We start from the raw sequence: 18,662 nt of genomic DNA on the forward strand, positions 1-18,662 counted from the left end.
TTATATCCCGGGAAGATGACAAAATCCCTAAGGGCAGGGGCCTTTCTACACTTCTGCTGTCATCCGACAGCATCCAGCGTGGTCCTGGGCTCAGGGGTACGTGTTGCCCACTGCGGTGAAGAAAGCAGGCCCTTTGGAGGTCACCTGCAGCTCTTAAAACCGGGCACACTGGGACGGAAACAATCAGCGTCACAGCTGCCCTAACAGCGCCCCGGTTCGCTAACCTTGCCTCTGAGGCCGTAGGTGGGATGGGTGTTCCGGCCACACCACTGTTGATGCCATCACCAACAGCATCACCAGGATCACCTCCACTGCTGCCACCAAAGCGTCACCAAAACCATCACCATCATTGCTGCTGCCACCACCACAACCGTCACCATTCCCACCACGTCGCTGCTACCACTGCTACCATCACGGTCACGACCACATCTGCCTTCTCAGGGCACTGACTGTCCCTCCCCCTTCCTTGAGTTCAGCCTGTGTTAATCTCACAAGTCCTACGTTCAGTTGAGCTTTCCTTTTCTACATTTTTTTTTAATGTTTATTTGAGAGAGAGAGCGAGCATGCCCGCACACGTGCGAGAGACAGAGAGAGAGAGAGACAGAGAGACAGACAGACAGAGAGAGACAGGCGGGGGGTGGGGGGAGGATCTGCAGCAGGCTGTGTGCTGACAGCAGAGAGCCCGATGCGGGGATTGAACTCATGAACCGTGAGATCATGACCTGAGCCGAAGTCGCTTAACCGACTGAGCCACCCAAGTGCCCCCGATGAACTTACCTTTTGAAAAAGGCATTGTCACTAAAAAACTGGAGGATTTTGTTGTTAAATTTCTGTGCTTTGGGGCGCCTGGGTGGCGCAGTCGGTTAAGCGTCCGACTTCAGCCAGGTCACGATCTCGCGGTCCGTGAGTTCGAGCCCCGCGTCAGGCTCTGGGCTGATGGCTCAGAGCCTGGAGCCTGTTTCCGATTCTGTGTCTCCCTCTCTCTCTGCCCCTCCCCCGTTCATGCTCTGTCTCTCTCTGTCCCAAAAATAAAATAAACATTGAAAAAAAAAATTAAAAAAAAAAAAATTTCTGTGCTTTGCCCATAAGAAACTTTTGTATTTAGGCAAAATGAGGCACTCCTGTCCCTTCCCCCAGAATGTCTCTGGTCACTTTTTCAGCCTCTCCTCTTCAGCTCCCTCTCTGGAGCCTGCAGGAGACCCATTCGCTGCCCTCCAATGCCCACCATCTGCACTGCCTGCTCCCTACCTCAGGCCACTTCTGCGTCCCCTAGATGTCTCCAACTGGGGCCCCGCTGCTCTCGCCTCCTATATTCTCCCACAGCAACCTGAGTCGCTTTTGAAAACCACAAACCTGATGTCACTCCTCCCACTTAAAACCTTTCCTGTCTTTCCATTGGACGTAAGGACAAAATTCGTTTAAAACACTGCCTAGTATACAGTAGATGACCAACACATTTGGTGGGGGGGGGGGGTCTCCGTATGTTGAGGGCACTGGCCTGATGGTAGCCATGCCTGGACTCTTAACCATGATACTGTGTGGGCTCCCTCAGCCCCGGCCCGGGACACCTCTAGGGCCAGCCACACTTAGGCACCGGTCTTGTGTATTCTCTAGAAAACCACAACCAAGGACCTGATTCTGATATCGCTTTGCCCGTGGCTCTGCTCAGCGGAGTTAGGAAGCAGACGCGATGAAAACAGACTCCAGCAGTCGAGGGAGAGCACGATGATGAAGATGGGGCTGCGAGGGACGCAGGTGAGGCAAGAAGGTGTAGGGACAGGAGTCTGGAAGGGCTGGCAGGGCCGGCTAGGCAAGGGGACCGGGATCCCCCACCACAGGGGCGGCTCCAAAGCCACAGTCACCCCTCCTCTCACCAGCCTTCCCAGCAGCTGGGTTAGGGGTCACGATGACCCCTGGGACATCCCAGCCCCACTTCACCTCCCCATGGAGTCTCAGTTCCTGGGTGACTTTCATGACAGCACCCACACAGGGGAGCGGGGAGGGGCTCGGGTGCAGGCAGAGAGACCCCAGGAAGAAAGCCGGGCCTGGGCAGTGTGTGAAGAGGGATGGGCAGGGGGAGCTGAGAGGCCCCTGCCCACGGCAAGCCGTGCTACGTGCCAAGGTTTCTAAAGTGCCCACGAGCAAACATCACGTTTCATCCTAAAAAAAAAAATCACCCCATGAAGAGGCAGCAGAAGCACAGCTCATTTCCATCTGAGCACGAAGCCTGCTAAAGCCATCAGAGTAGGGGTGTTGGGGGACTTGGGGGGGCGGTGAGGCTGGGGGAATGCGAGCCTCCCGGCTCTGGGGCTGAAATACCAAACCCTGGTCGGCCTGCTGTTTGAGCGTGTGGCTTGGACTTCGGCAGACATGACCTCATTCTCCTGCCTCCTGCTGTTACCAGCCTCATTTTTCTGAGGAGGGAAACTGAGGCGGCCTTCCAGACCCCAGGAACACTCAGCCAGAAGAAGACATAGGCTCCGTGGTTTCAATGCCTCACGCTGAGCCCATCGGGCCCAGAATTTCCTGGCCTGTGAGGGTCCTCTGGTCAGTCAGACTGGCCCTTCACATGCCTGGCTGGGGCCTCCGTCCTCCCTCCTCAAGGGAATGGCATTTCCTTACGTGTGGGACATTTGCCAGAAGAGGTTCTCTCAACCAGCCCCACAACCAGGGAGAGCCAGCTCTGACGGCCCCTCAGGTTTCACGGAGAGATTATATGAGTCTCCGTGGGTGGGAAGAACTGTGGAGTGACTTTTAAAAGCATATTTATGAGGTTTCAAAGCCACAGGGAGAGAGAGGTGCGTTTGTTACTTGACCCTAAAACCTCAGCAGACACAGTTTAAAAAAACTGATGGGTCAGCCGGCGGCAGCCATTGGCTAAAGTGTCGCTGGGACAGGCAACGTCCTCCTCCTCCTCCCTCCCTGGGTTGACCTCCCAAAATAAGAAGCATCGCGGGACAGGAATACAAGTTGGGAGACCTGGATTTGGGTCCTGGATCTGCCACTCATTGGTTGGGTGACCTTAGGCGAATTTTGCCTTTCGGTACCTCAGTGCCCTCAACTTTTAAACGGGACTGGGTGACGAGGACTGATCCCCGGGGTCCCTCCAGGTTCTGACACTCTAAGAACCGCCTGGGGCCCCACCCCCTCCTCTCTGTGAAGAGTACCTACCGGCAGAGACATCTCGTCCCGCTCCTCCATTTCAAGGATCTGCTGGGAGTGCCACGCCGGGATGTCCTAACTTTAAAGCCTGAGGAACGGACGGCATGACTAAACTTTAGTGCGGGAAAGTGCTAGGCCAGGAGTCAGAAGACCCGCAATCCTCAAATCTGAAGGCCCTCAACATCTCTGGCCAGGAGGAAGCTGAGAGTGAGAGGGAGCCCCCGCCGGCCTGACCAGGAGAAACGCAGAACGTCCAGGACCCCTGCTCTCCTTCTGCCTCCTTCTCCAGGTTACAAGGTGGGCGATATCCTCCCAGCAAGCCACAAGCCGAGCATTTCCAGGGCCCCAGGGACGGGCGTGGACAGAGATGTCACTGGCTTCCTTCATGCGTCATTCCTGGGTCTCTATCCTAAAAGCAAGCTCTTAAAGTCTAACCTCAGTCCTTCTTGCTACTATCATTTTTCTTTTGATCTCTCCTCCGTGGATATAAAGGACAGTTGCTTTGCCGCCCTCACACACCATCCCCCACCCCATCTGTCTTTCCTCCCAGACTTATGTTTCCTACACTCAGAGCGGCTTGAGATAATATATAATTTTTTTTTTGTAAGGAGGGAAGCAAGACAAGAGTGGGTGTGGGGACAGATTCCCTTCCAATTATGTCTGGCTCAGGCTGATGCGAGTGTCAGTCTGCATTCCCCGAACACGTAGGAGCTGAGAAGCAAGAAGGAGGCAAGAGATAAAGAGGTGCCGGCCACCCCAGCCTCTGCCACGGGCGGACCCAAGGAGCCTGGGTGGCTGGGCACGGAGGGGTCGGGAAGGTGGCCTGTCTGGGAAAATGGTGGGGATCTGGAGCCCCATTCTCTCAGTTCTGCAACCTGTTCCCTCGGGCCCCGGATCCCCATCCAAACGGGCCTTACCTTTGATGCGCGGCCTTCACCTGCCCACTCAGAGCTCCCCGCTCCTTCGCTTCTTTTTACACGTGAGTTTGAGGAATGGAAACCGATACCAGTGATAGTCAAAAGAGACCAAAAGAAACCAGAAAAGTAAAACTGTTATCCCCGAAATCTCAAGGAGCGTAGTTCAAGACAGATGGGTTTTTTTTTTTTTTTTACCTCTAACATTGGCACAGATAATAGAGAGATGAGCGTGTTTGCAGTGCTGGCGGTAGAAACTCCAAACCTCAGCAGGTTTGCTGTCAGGCTGGGAGTGGGCAGGAGGCACGGGCAATTCTGGCCTTTTAGTGAAGAGTCTCACACAGTGTGACTGCAGAAAAGAAGCCGGGAGTTCTGAGCACACACCGTGGTTTCACGCTGGTCTATCAGCCAAGGAAGGAGGGATGATGACCCAGCCGTCCTCAGGAGGGAAGGCCCTCCCTCTATCCGCCCACCTATGGCTCTTGCCCTCACACAGATCCGTGGCAGTGGCTGAGGCAGTGCAGAGGGGCCTGGCTGGAGGATGCCCTGAGCACAGCCAAGCCAGAGGGTTGGGAGAATGCGGGGTGCGCTTTGGAGAGGGGAAGGTGGGGAAGGAAGAAATGTGGGTGGGAGGATGCTGGCGTCTTTTAATCAAATGCAAATTTAAGGCAGACGGCATGCAAACTGACATGTCTAATTTTTGTGTCTGCAGTTTGGGCGGTGTTTGGAAAGAAACGAGCATCCTGGGGGAGATGCTTCCTGAGAACTTGCTCAGCACACACAGAAAAGACCTACAAACGAGTCATCTGGTGAACTAACTCAGCAGTGATGAGGCAGCACGACAGACGCAGGCCCCAAGAACACCAAAAGGAGAGAAAGGGGCATCCTGGAGATGATGGGCCTGGCCACAGGGGGAAGGGAGGAGGTGGATGGGCTGGTGGGAGGCTAGTGGCAAACGGGGCAGTTGGGGGCATGCTAAGGCTCAGGAGGAAGGGCCCAGAACACAGGGATCCGAGGACAAACAGTCTGGGGCCTCCAGGCACAAGGGCTGAATCTCCCCCCACCAGAAGGGGAGCTCCCTGAGGGCAATACCCATGTTTCCCCACCTGAGTGGTGGGTCCTTAAGCACAGAGCTGAGTCTCCCCCAGCAGGACAGGGGCTCCTGAGGGCAAGGCCTACGTCTCCCTGTCAGACTAGGGGCTCCCAGAGGTCAGGGGCCATGTCTCCTTCCTCTACAACCTCATACAGTGGGGGTAGACACACAAAAATGAAATAATACTACAAAGCCTTCACTTATTGGGTGTCTGCAGGTGCCAGGCGTTGTGCTCAGTGCATTATGGACGTTATCTCATTCAATCTTGGTGGCAATCTTGTGAGATAGTATTATTTGGCATATTCAACAGGGGAGGAAAATGCAGCTCAGAGAGCATAACTGGCCCAGGGTCTCTAAGTTGGTTAATACACAGGCAGGATCTGAACTCAGGACTGACTCCATACGCTATGCATTTGACCACTAGATTCTGTGTCCTTCCTCCCAGGACCCCAGGCGGGTAAGGGTGATGGCTTAGGATATACAGAGCTGCTGCAAACAGCTTGAGTTGAGAGGCTGGGGACTTTATGATTGTGATTCAGAGATAGAATTTCAGCAGGAAACCCAATCTCTATGCAGCATGTGAGAAAATGGCAGAAATCCAGCCCCTGCCCAGCCCTAGGCTAGCATGAGTTCCTCTGGCTCAGAATCAGGGCTAGATCCTCTGTGGCAAATTCCTTCCCATCCCCCACTGGACATCCCACCCCTAAAGCAAAGCCGGGGAGCCTCCCCTCACCCTAGCACTCTGGCCTCAGCCTCAGGCTTGTGGAAATAATGGGTTAGCATCAAACTCATCCACCTGTTCTCCCCTGAGATAAGGGAAGGAGCCAGGATGTCTTGGCCTCATTTCTCCCCAGATGTCCTTCCAGCTGTGTGTTAACAGGCCACTGGGGTGGATTTCATGCCTCAATCCTGGAAGGACCTTTCAAGGACCACCAGGGGGGCTGTGGGTCAATGCAGGGACTGGGGACAGGGTATGACTGTTTCCGGGCACCTGGGGTGGAGAAGGGACAGATAAGCCCCGGGTAAAGCTATGGGTCAGGTCAGAGTCCCCATCCTTACACAGAGGTCAGGACATGGTCAGTTTCACCCCGATCTAGACAGGATCCAGGTCTTGAGTTAAGGACTAGGGGTGGGTAATGAACTTGAACAACCTTTGACTACCTTCTTCACATCCACTTCTGGTTCAACCACTTTTTCATACTGTTTTTGCTATTTTGTTTTCATCAAAGTCTAAACAACCACCAGGCTTATGTATTACTTTAAGAACGTTTGGCAAAGCCAATTTCTAGAGAACGTGCTTCTCCTCTATCCCTGTGATGGCTCAGTCAGAGCCCGCCCCACACCCCTGCGGGGAGACTGGCTGACGTCTTGCACAGGGAAGGCACGGAGTTGTGGGCATCCGTGTTCTGCCACGCGAGGTGGGGGCAGAAATGCTGGTCTGGGGTACAAAAGCTGGATCAGATGTGTGGAGCGGAACAGAGCACAGAGCAAGAACACTGAGCAGGTGAGGGTGCTCAAATAAAGTGAGTTTCCTTCACCCTGGAAACTTGGCTGATCCCTGCAAGACAGCTCTGTGTCTGTGTTCTATAACAAACTCCTCCTTTGGCTCAACCAGCCTCCAGGGGGTCTTCCACAAACATATCGGAGCTGGATTGAAATAGGGTCAGTAAAGAGCCAATCTATGAATGAAGCCATTGGAATCCCTGGTTGACCCTGGTGTCTGCGGGGCCAAGGTGATTAGGACGAGGAAGGACGGGTGTCTGTAAGCAACAGAGCTAACTCCAATGATCATCTGTGATATGCCAGGCGCTCCATACTCCATACTCTTCTATTTGATCTTCACAATTACCCCCATGTAGTGGGTATAAGCCCCATTCTACAGGCTCAAAGAGGAACAGGCTCAAAGAGGGCTAAGGACAGCCAGCTGGTGGGCAACAGAGTTTATCTGAATCCTCACATGCACGACAACTTTCTATCACCCCCTGCAGTCAAGGTCCCAGAGATACACACGGCTCCAGGCCAAGGGCAGACGGCAGAATCTTGATGCATCCCTGTCCTCTAAGACGTTTCATGCCGGCCGGCCCTTCTGGACTGCCAGGGCAGGTGTGCGGGTTGGAGAAGCGAACACAGACGGTGATGAAAGCATAGACAGCATATCAACCACATGCTCCATAAACTGTCCACTGCCTGCAGCAAGTACCCAAGAGAGTCCAGGGAATGTGTTTGGCTCCCAGCTCCCTGGGCCACCATTCTTCTACAGAGGTCATCAGAGCGGGGCCCCTCTGGAATAAAGGATCTCGGCAGCCGCCCAGGAGGGTTGGCTATGCCTGTGGACTCTGCAAGGCCAGTGCTCTCTGCTAGTGAGAAGCCCTAGAGCACAGTGCTTAGGAGGCAGGTGCTTGAGCCACATTGCCTGGAGGTCATACCCAGGCTCCTTGATTTCCTGGCTGTGTGACCCTGGGGAAGTTACTTAACCTCTCCGTTTCCTCATCGGTAAAATGGGAATAAAAATAGCACCTAACTCACTAGGTTGTTCTAGGTGACTAAATGAATTAATATATGTAAAATGCTTAGAACAGTGCCTGATACATAACACATCATAAATGATAGATATCATTATTGTGAGTCCTTGGATCTTCCATGTAGCTAACTCTCTAAATCTAGAAATCAGGGGCCACTGGCCAGGGGGGAACAAGAAAGGAAAAGAGAAGCCATGCCCTGCAATGCAGATAGGGCTGAATCTGCAACACCAGCCACGCACCAGCACTTTCCCCACACATGCAGATGTCAAGGCATCTTCCCAGATATGGGAGCTGGGAAGTCTGACCCCTGTGTTACCACCAAGGAGGCTGAGGTTGAGGCACTAAGTGGCTTATTCAAGATCCACCATTAAGAGTGACAGACCCACGGGGCACCTGAGTGGCTCAGCTGGTTGAGCGTCAGACTTCAGCTCAGGTCATGATCTCGCAGTTTGTGAGTTTGAGCCCCGTATCAGGCTCTCTGCTGTCAGCACAGAGCCCGCTTCAGATCTTCTGTCTCCCTCCGTCTCCACCCCTCCCCTGCTCTCTCTCTCTCTCTCTCAAAAATAAACATTTAAAAAGTTAAAGAAAAAAAAGAGGGACAGATCCAGGATTACGGTTGTAGGGACTAGAGGAAGAGCTTGTCCCAGGCTGATATTTTGGGTCCTGATTCTTCCCTATCATTCTAGTCATCACGGGCTGATCCCTCATATCCTCTAGGAAGGCCCTCTCCCCAAGAGCCTTCCTGCAGCTGGGCACCGCTCTGTCACAGCACTGGCCATAACGCTGTATCACAATTGCCCATCTGTGGTCTGCTTCCCGGACTAGACAGTAAGAGCCTTGGGAGGCAGAGGTTGGGTCAAACGTCTGAGGAACGTTTGCCCAGGCAGAAGAGAATACGTTCTTATAGACCTGGGGTCTCAGGACCACTGCAAGGCTGGTTCAGCCTAAAGGTTCTAGAATGTCTGGAAGGCATGGGAAGCAGAAAGATCCTACTTGTTGTGCAAGAGGCAGTGGAGTCTACGGTGAAATGGATGAGCTTGAATCAAGCCTCATTTGAATCTTAGCTTTACCATGAACTTGCCATGTGACCTTGAGCAAGCTGTGTGGCCTCCCTTGGACTCCTCTATGTTTCCACATACCTCAGTCTTGTGCAATAGCAGGGTTACCAGTCTACAGAAATGCACCAGGAGGGGCATACTGGCTGCTGAAAAATACAAAGCACTCCCACACCAGTAGGCAAATTAAGTGCTTCCTTGGGCCCTCAACTGCTTCTCCTGCCACCCTGGTCACGTGGGCCCTTCCTCTGGGACCCCTACAATTCAGCATCCACAGAATTAACATCTGGCATAACAGAGGGCCCCCAGGATTCCTCCAGTTCCTCAGCCTGAGAGAGTTGTGAAATATTTTGCATGTGACCCTTGATTAATATCTCATTGTGAGGATGAAATGGGTTTATGCAAGCAAAGCATTCAGCACAGCTGGCAAACAGTGAGTGCTCAATAAATGTTAGTCACTATTTTGCTACATCTCCAGTGACAACTGTCTGTGAGTATTCAACGGTCCGCCACGGATCCTAAGGATGAAGGGGGTTTTTTTTGTTTGTTTGTTTTGTTTTAATTTTTTTTTTTAACATTTATTCATGTTTGACAGTGACAGAGACAGAGCATGAGCGGGGGAGGGTCAGAGAGAGAGGGAGACACAGAATCCGAAGCAGGCTCCAGGCTCTGAGCTGTCAGCACAGAACCCGATGTGGGGCTCGAACTCACCACGAGATCACGACCGACGCTCAACTGACTGAGCCACCCAGGCGCCCCAGGATGAAGGTTTTTGACCCACCTGCAGAGTCAGAGGCCTCAATTAAAGTCTCGGGCACTGAGTGCTTCCTTCTGGGGAGCCCAAACCCTGCAGCCAGGCCCTCGGCAGCCCCAAAGCTACAAGCTGAGTGGAGACGCCAAGCAAGGAGGCCTTGCCCTGAGCTCCTGGGAGCCCAGGAGTGCCTTCACAGTGGCAGCAAGAACAGGGGCAGCCGCTCCGCACTGCCTGCTGTGAGCAAACCCCACCGGCTGGGCGGGTGTCAGGCAGCACAGGGACGGAGTCTTGTCCCTGCACTGAGGAAGGCCGCCCCTCATGGTTGCTGCTGTCCTTGTTGACAGTGGGAGCAGCAGTTGTAGCACCTGCCGGTCTCGCTGCCCCAGGTGGGCACTCCTGCCTTCTCTGCTGCCATGACCCCCATCTCTGGAGCTGCAGCAAAGGAGCAGCATGACAGGGAAGCCGTGCACTGAGCACCGCGGCAACCCCTGGCCACCACATCACCATCCAGGCCAGGGAGGATCCATGTAGGATAGTATCTACTGTTGCTAAGGCAACCCCTGAATTCCAGGACCACACCTCCTGGGATACCCAGAGATGCCAGGAAAAAGCCAAGTCCTCTATGACAAAACACCCTAGCTCCTGTAACAACAGAACCCCATGGCAACATCCGGGGCACGGCCACTGGGACAGTCCGGTGGCATCGCGGAAAAGAGAGGAAGATAAAGATTTGAGTGGAGGATAAGTCCCTAATCCTTCACCAGGGCACCCTCATTCCCTGTGGGTCCTTCTACCCCAGGGTGGAGGGCTGTTCCCTTCAGTCCCCGAAGGACCATCTGTTCCGAGGGCGCCTAGCCAGCTAGTCCCAATCCAGTCCTCCTACTCCATCCAAGGAAAGCTGGATGACGGGAATGCATCTCCCCTTGTGCCAAGTGTTTCTGATTCCTTTAAATAGCTCCCCAACTTCCAACTCCCTCAGAAGGCATCCTGGACGGGACAAGTGAGCTAGGAGCTGAGATGTGGCCCACACCCTCTTTATGCCTGGTCTCTGAATTGTATGCGAACGAAATTCTCCTCTGTCTACTGTCTGATCTGTTTGTGTGTTGGTTCCGTCGTGCACCGTCTGGTTCGTACTGGCCGTGGGCACTCCCCAGGCCTGGGGTGGGGCAGTGCCGATCCCCGGACAAGGCAGAGAGCTAGCTGTACCTCAGGCCTAATCAGAGCTGCTGCTAATCAAAGGAACAATCTCTGGTCATCAAGACGTCCTCTCTCTCCGTGCCTCTGGACTCTGCAGGGGCAGCAAGGGCAATCCTCACTCAAGCAAACAGATGCAGAGCTTGAGAGGCCCTGGACTGACTGATCTCATCAGACAGTAACCTCTCCAAAGGACCAGTGAGCACAGGATTCTGTTGGGGATCCTTTGGGGCAAACCTTGATTGCTCTCCTCTGTTTAAATGTTGCCCAGAGCCTACGGTCAAGCCCCAGTGCGCTCCACTCGGTTCCGTCATGTCCCCTCCGGACCTATCTGTCCAGTTTCATTCTCTCTGTCGTTTCCTGTTCCACCTCTCTCCCAGCAGGCAGGGCCCCATGATGAAGCCCATCACTTACCTCCCCCTTTCCTTTTCCAGTCCCTTCCACTTCTGTGGCTGGTATTTCAACCGTCTTTCAAAACCACATCACTTCTCCAGAGCTTCCCCTCCTCACCCACTGCACGCATGGGCACACTTGCCCCACATACCGACTCCTGCCCTCCTTGGCCTTGCCCAACTTTGTCGCAGCACCTGCTACCATCGCCTGGTACAGGAAGGAGCGCGATCCTTCTCACCTCCGCTCTAGTCTGTCAGAAGCTAGCAAGCAGGGCCCAAAGCCTCAATGTCAGGGGCACAGTGCTTTGCCCACAGAGACTGCTTGACACATTGATTCTGAACTCAGTGCAAAGAAACTCAACTTCCAGGGCGTGGGAGGAGTCTTGAGGCTCCTGGAAGCAGCATGGCATAGGGGGTAAGTTCAAATCCTGGCTCTGCTGCTCACTTGCTCTACTAGCTTTGGGCAGATTACCTATAGATCACAGGATTACTGTGAACATTAAATGACTTGTTACACATAAGGAACAAGAACAATGCCTCTTCTACACCAAGTGATTAGATTATTGTATTCTCCGGGCCTACTTTCCATGCCCTCCTAGGAGAGTCAGGTGTCAGAGCTCCCAGGAGGCAGCTCCTCAGAGTGGGATGGTGGGAGTCCTAGGCCCCGTGGCAGCTTATGAAGCCTGCAGAGAAAAGCCAAGGCCTCCTGGGTGGCTGCCAGCTTCCCCCAAAGGGAACGGCCTGTTTAGCTAGTCACCAAGGGCAAAAGGGAGCCTGTGTCCTGAGAGTCTGAGGACTCACCAGCACTCATACTGCTTTTCTGGGAGAGAAGCCAGGGAGACCGAACCCCTGCGGCCTCCGCCTGGGGGTCTATTTGAGGGAAATCGTTCCACCCTGGTCATATTTCAGACTCTTTCAAACCTGCCCAGTCCTTGCATGCACAGAACGCATGCACACAAATGTACCTTGAGCACGTGCAGATCTGCTGGAGGACAGTCGGTGCTCCACATGACATATGCAATCCCCTGCACACCCCATGTTCACACCCTGACTCCCAAGCTCATCTTAGGGTTACCGGCCATATGCCACACCCCCTCTGAACCCAGGACCTCCGCACACACACCTAAGTCTTGCTCCTCAACATGTGCTACCCTCCTACCCAGCCCAAGGTCCTCGTTTCCAATCTGGCTCTCCATGTTAACACCTGCGGCTTATGACACTATTCCACCTCCCAGACCAGATCACACCCAATGGCAACACCCTGACCAGATAGCCTGCAAGACGACCCTGGGGACCAACACTGGGAGCATGGGACAGCACACCGCGGGTCTGCCGGGCCGGGCTTGCTCTCCGTTTCCACATCCCCAGCGCAAAAGAGTGAGCGCCCTGACAAGTCCACAGCAAGAGCCGCGGCCCAGGAATTAGAGGGCTGCGGAGAACCCGCCCGCTCCAGTGGCCCTGAAATGTGTCATTGAGACGTCCAAAATAGACTTGCCCATGGCCCAGGCCAAGGCCCAGCCCCTGCAGAGCCCTGGCCGCCTTGCTGAGGTTTGGCTGGAGCGGACTTGGAGAGCTGTGTGTCAAATGCATGATGTACGACAGCACTGGCAGCAAGAGCCTGGAACCTGCTGGAGCCAAAGCTCTCAGGGGTGAACCTGTAGCCCGTGGATGGGCTGTGCTCCGTGCTCTCCCACCCCCACTGCAGCACTACAACAGGCCTGAGGAGTCTGGGGGCCCTGCTCCCACTAGGTCTCCATCCTCCTCCGCGAAGCTTCCCACCCTTGCAGTTTGCTCCTTCTCCTGCGAGAGGCATAGGTGCTGAGGAAAGACGAAAAGCCCGGACCCATCCCACTTATTCCAGGCACGCGTGTTGTGCCCGCACTTAGCCCACGGCCGCCAACATGCTGGACACACCCTTGGCACAACACTAATCCTTCCTCAGCCTCCGGTTGGGAGACGGAAACAGCTCCTGGGGCACCTTCCCAGTCTGCACCTTGATCCCTGCTGGTCAGAAGGAAAAGAGACCTGTGTGCACTGAACGAGGCAGAACTGAACCCAGGGGGCTCTGGTTTTGTCTCCCTACAGGAGGGTCAGTCCCCAAAAGCAACTGGCAGAGAAGGTGTCGGAGATGAAGTCCACTTTGAGGGCTGACCCAGTGTTCCAGGGGCTTCTATGGACAGAGCATGCCCACCGAGGGCCAGTGAGCTGTGCCTGGCCCCCGGCCCTTCCTGTGCACGAGAGGGAAGGCTGCAGGCTCCAGGGACTTCAAACGCATCTGGGTAATCCAAACAGGGTGTGGGAGGAGGTCAGCCAGCACAAATGAGAAACATGTGGCGTCCGTTTCCCCACTGCTGGCTGGCTAGCACAGGGTTTCCAGGCAGCGGGAGAAGGCTATGGGGAGGAGGCCAGGTTGGACCCAGAGAACACACAGCCAGGTGCCCAGATGCAGATATTATGAGCAGGCGGGGGTGGGGTCCAGGTGGGGAGCAGGACTCTGCTGGGCCCAGGAATCAGGGTGACGGATCGGCTCCTCTTCCTAGCAAGTCTTATTCCAAAGGGAAAGACAAATGGACGGAAAATTAAAGGAGGGGACAACGGGAGAAAAGATGCGGTGGAATGTGGCTACGTGTCTGACCTCAAATATAAGAGAGCTGTGAAAGGCAGGCTAGCTTAACCTGGAAGGATCTAGGCAGTAGGTTTGGACCCATGGGTGGAAATTCTCAGAAAGAAGACGCTTAGCTCAACAGGCTCTCCAAAAATGAGCACTTTCCAGGAAAATAAGGTAGTGAGCCCTCTGTCACTAGGAGTGTGTAAACAGAACACCCACCTGCCTATGATGCTATAGAGGGATTAGCTTCAGCTTTGGGTGGGTGGCTCAACTAGACAATTTCCATTCTGTGGTTCTGTGAAATCCCAGGGAAGGGTGGGGGAGGAGGAGGATTCTGCACAGAGAAGGGGATTTTTCTCTCCCTGGCTGTATGAGGAGACACGGCAGTGTCTGCAGAGGTGGAGCGGTGGCAGGGGGCTGAGCTGCAGTTAGGAGCCCTGGGGGCTCTGCTCAGCCTGGTCAATGCAGGACTGGTTCTCCCTTGAACCCCAGAAGGCAACCTGCCCCTTCAGTCCTTGGGGTCAGAGGCTGTGAGGCATGGGTATGTGTGTGTGGAGGGACGGTTGTAGAGAAGGGGAGCCTGGAAGTTAGCAGGAGAAAGGATCTGGGGCTGGCAGCCTAGGGTTGGGGACAGGACACAGGAGGGGGGTCAGAGGTGTGTGGGGCGTGGGGGGCAGAACAAACGGGAAGCATCAGGAAACACCCCAGGATTCTAGGTGACTTGGTCCTGTTACCCATTCAGTCCGCGTCTAGAAGGGGCCGATGGCCTGGGGCTGGAGCCACCAGTGATGATGGAGGGCATCTCTCTGGGTTGGTTTACGCTTCAGGCACTTGTGCTCCATCTGCCTGTCTCCCCAGAGCAGAGGAACTACCCCCAAGACCTACTCATCCATCCATCCTTTACTCGCAGAAGCAGAGCCTTGGCCACAGCAGCGTGAACAAGGCAATGCCCAATGGCTAGGACCAGGACCCGACTGGGGCCCCTCAAAAGCACTGAAGCCTAGACTGGGAAGGAAAAGTTCCGAGCAGTGAGTAAAGAAATGTTCCCCTTAGTGCTAAGCTTGAGGAAGGCAGGAGGCCTCACAGCTGGAAGGTTCTATGCCAATTTCTTCTCCACATACATGCTCACCTGCAGACCGCCACACCTTGCCACAGTCCTTGCTTCGGCCTGTGACACATTCTCTAGACTAAACTCCACCCTCACCACACCTCCAAAACCCACATCAGCCAACTGGCTTAGAGATGGATGGCTTCTTGGACTTCCTTCCCCTCTTCTGTTTGCCCTCAGCCTCTGAGGGCCTAACTGTTGTCATGGCAACCCCTCACAAGGGTCCAGACACCATGAGGAAGTGGGGCTAGGAACTCCAGAGGCCTCTGCTTCTTTACACCCTGACCTTGGGCTTCCTTAGCTGTCCTATTTTGTCCCTTTGCCTAGAGGGTTGAAGAAAGGAAAACTGACTGTGTGGGGGCTCAACAGACTGATTTTGTTTTGAGATCCTTAGGTCCAGGGCTGATAAGGCAGGAAGAGTGGGGTCTGGGATGGTATTGTGTATTGAAATGGCCTGGGACATTTTCAAGGTCTGATCACCTTAATCTGCATCCCCCTCCCCAGCCCTGTAAGTAGGGAAGAGTCATGGGGGTGGGGGTCTCTTTCATTCACAAATGGGGAAACTGAGTTCCAGGGGAGGTCACAGAGCTTAGAACTTTTGGACAGGGAACTCAAGATTGCAGCCTCTGACCCTGTCCCCAGTTCCAGGCCTGGTGACATTTCCTCTCAGAGCCAAACTGCTTGATGTAGATTATCATGCCAGGGTCCAAAGGCATCTGATTGCTGGGATTGGCCCATTTTCCCCTGGGCACTCACCCCTCAGCCTTCCAAGTTTCCAGGGTTCCCCAGTGGGACCCTAGTTATTTGGCAGCTTCCAAAGCAAAGGAAGGGGTAGGGAGCCTGCCTAGACCATCTGGGTTCCAGCTGATTTCTGGGAAGAGAATGATCAAATTTCAGCTCTTCTCTTTTATTCCAGAAAGGCTCTTATTTGGGGCTGCCTCACTCCTCCTTCCCTCCCCACCCTCCCCAAGAAATTGGGTCTTGGCAGCTTTTTGGGTCTGGGATGGTGCTAAGGAGTGTGTAACCTTTGACCCTCAGCCTCTCAGGTAGGGAACAAATACTCCGTTTTTACTCAACATCCTGAGGCATCAAGACAGCCGTTCTTCTCCTCAGGAGCCACCCTGCTCTCCAGTGAAGGTCAGTCCTGACAACCTGGAACACCTTCATAGGCTTGGAGAGACTGATCCAGCTCTATTGTCCCCTGGCCCCCAAACACGTCCGTCTACCCTCCACCCCAACTCCCACCTTCACACAGAAGAGAAGTTTTACCTAAAGACAGCAGCTCCCACTCCCTCCCCTCCCCACCACCCTGTGAGGCCATGCACTGTCCCTCTAGGACCTACCTGCATGCCCCACCCCCACCTTGGTTCTCGAAGCCCTAAACAGTCCAGCATGATTGCCAGACTTTCCACCTCTCTCCGCCTACCAGAGATCTTAGCCTCTCAGCCCCTCTATGGGGTCATCAGGGCAGGTTGGTGGCCTATGTCCAGAGACACTTGCTTTGGTCAGGCCCCTCTTGACCTGCTGACTCCCCTTTCTTAATCGGGCCTCCCAAATGAAGCCAGTGCTTAGGAACACAAGGAGAACCTGCCTTCCATCACTAACTTAGAGGTGGCCCTAAGGCCCTAGAGGCTTTTTACTCTGCATTTCCCCAACTGGGAAGTGGTGGGGAGGGAGGTGTTCTCTCCTTATCTCCAAGATTGCTGAAAGGCTGCAGCACCAGTGTGCTTTGGGAATGACAACTGCTGAACAGGAGTAAGGGCCCCCAGCTCAGCTCCCGCCCCACTCCTGCCCTCCATCCCCATCCCCAGTCAGCTCTAGAACTATCTGTCAGGGTTTCTGAGGTTACTGCCTCTTGAAGAGCAACTAAGAGAGCTTCAACCAGGCAGCCAGGTCCTGGGACGGTGCTGGGTCTTGCAGGCCTGGGGACAGCCTAGATTGGCTAAGTCATTCCAAACAGGTGAAGCCCTGACCTTGAAAGGAGAGCTGTGCCCTCTACTTTTCTGAGTCCCTGACACTCCCTTCCTCTCCCCAGGAGACAGTCAGATACTCAATTCCTCTCCTGAGAACCATCCACACCCCATCCACACCCGCTTCTTAGTGCTCTTAGTGCCCAGGGAATGTTCCTCCCGCAGTCTGCCTGCCTGGTGCCTCCTCTGGCCTCAGTCACAATTCAATTATCACCTCCTTAAGCTTAAAGACCTCTCCTTTCCAGTTCTCCTCTAACACAGGGTCCCCTTTCATTTTCTCCATAGTCCTCTCTGTGTCTGGAATTATTTTATTTCTTCATTATCTGTCTCACCCCATTAGACCGTAAGCTCCTTGAGGAGGGCACTCAGCACAGGGGTGGCACACTCCCTTTGCAGGGAGAGGCTGCCCTGTCAGCTTCTGTCCCCCCGCAACCCCCCAATCCCCACTTGTCCCTGCAGAGGCCTTCTGGAGGGGCTCTCCGAGGGAAAAGGCTGCTCTTCCCCTCTTTGCCCTTGTCCTGTCTCCTGACTGTCCCTGCAAAGCCCACACGCGGCCTGCTATGAGAGGCCCCCAATCCAAAGCTCCAAAGGCCTCTTGCCCCAGGTCAGCGGTTCCTCATGCTGGCCACTCCGGAGTCTGGGGATCCTGGGGTGACAAGAGCAGATCCAACCAGTCTTCTCCAGAGCTGCCAGTCGAACACCCCCACCCTCCATCCACCCCCACCCGCCCCATCGCGTCCAGCCGGTCCCCGGACCGCAGCCCGCGTCGGCCCCGCCCCTTCACACGCGCACGGACACGCCCCTTCCCAGCCCCCAGCGGGGCGGGCAGCCTGCCTGGTACCCGGGAAGCTCGGGTCCCTCGGCGCCGGAGGACCCACATCCCAGCCACCGCAACAAGTCCGCGGAGCCAAGGCGGCCCGTTCGGGCTCCAGGCCTTGCCGCCGCCCTCCCATGGTCCCGGCACGACCCGTGCCTGCCCCCGAGGCGCGGCAGCCCTGAGTCCTGCACATCCCGGATCTATCTCTCTCAGGGAGAGGGCTCTCCGGGGAAAGCAAACGCAGTTCCGGGGCCCGCTCCGGGTTTTTTGCATAGACTCTTCAAGCTCGGAGAACAATGGAGCAGCTCTCTGCGCTTCCTCCGCCCGGGCAAGCTTTGTTCCTTCCTTCCCGCCCGCTCGGCTTCTATTAGCCAAAGGGCAAAGGCTTCCCAGTCAACCAGGAGTCTCCGCGCGAAAGCCCAGACCTTTCCACACTCTCCAAAAATAAAAAATAAAAAATAAAAAATAAAAGCCAAAAACAAAAAAACCTGGGGGTAGGGTTTTGGGCCCAAGCCTGGGCCGAGGTATAGGACGCACATCCAGATGCGCGCAGCTGGCCGCCCGCCCGCCCCCTGGCCCCAGACGTGTCTCCTTGCCAGAACCCCCACACCCGGGAAATCCGACTCGCGCTCCCATCGGGGATCCACAGAGGAAGTGGAGCCTCAGTTCGGCTCTGGGGCCAAACAGCCCTCACATCTGCTTTCCCCACATCTGTCCTCTAGATCCGGGCTCTCACTGGACTCTCCCCTAGCAATGCTGGATGCTCTCTCGCCAAGCACAGAGCACAACACAACCGAGGTCTCCATCAGCCCCAGATTGTGCCATATTAGGATTCTGGGCTTTAAAAATAGAGGAAGCTAATAGGCTCTATTTCTGAGAACGTGTGAGCGCCACACCATTGTCCAGTCTCACCTCAAGCAGGCCAGAGCAGAGCCTGGGCTCCTGCCTGGTGACATCTTTAAGAAGATGCACTTTAGCCACGCTCATCTGGAGGTAGGCCAGCCCTGCACATCTGGGCCCAATGCCCCCTTACAACCTGGCCGAAATCTGGAGAGCCCTCTCGGGAGGAGGAG

The 18,662-nt window shown here is 54.9% G+C and overlaps 1 protein-coding gene across 6 annotated transcripts in view; it reads right to left on the reverse strand.

Moving 5' to 3' along the window:
• Window positions 1–18,662, reverse strand: part of NAV1 (neuron navigator 1) — a 173,195-nt gene that overhangs the window by 128,429 nt on the left and 26,104 nt on the right. The window lies entirely within an intron of this gene.

This window comes from Lynx rufus, unplaced genomic scaffold (assembly GCF_022079265.1).
Source record: "Lynx rufus isolate CCGP_SWC_20201006 ecotype Redwood Valley unplaced genomic scaffold, mLynRuf1.p SCAF_15, whole genome shotgun sequence".
Classification (NCBI taxonomy): domain Eukaryota; kingdom Metazoa; phylum Chordata; class Mammalia; order Carnivora; family Felidae; genus Lynx; species Lynx rufus.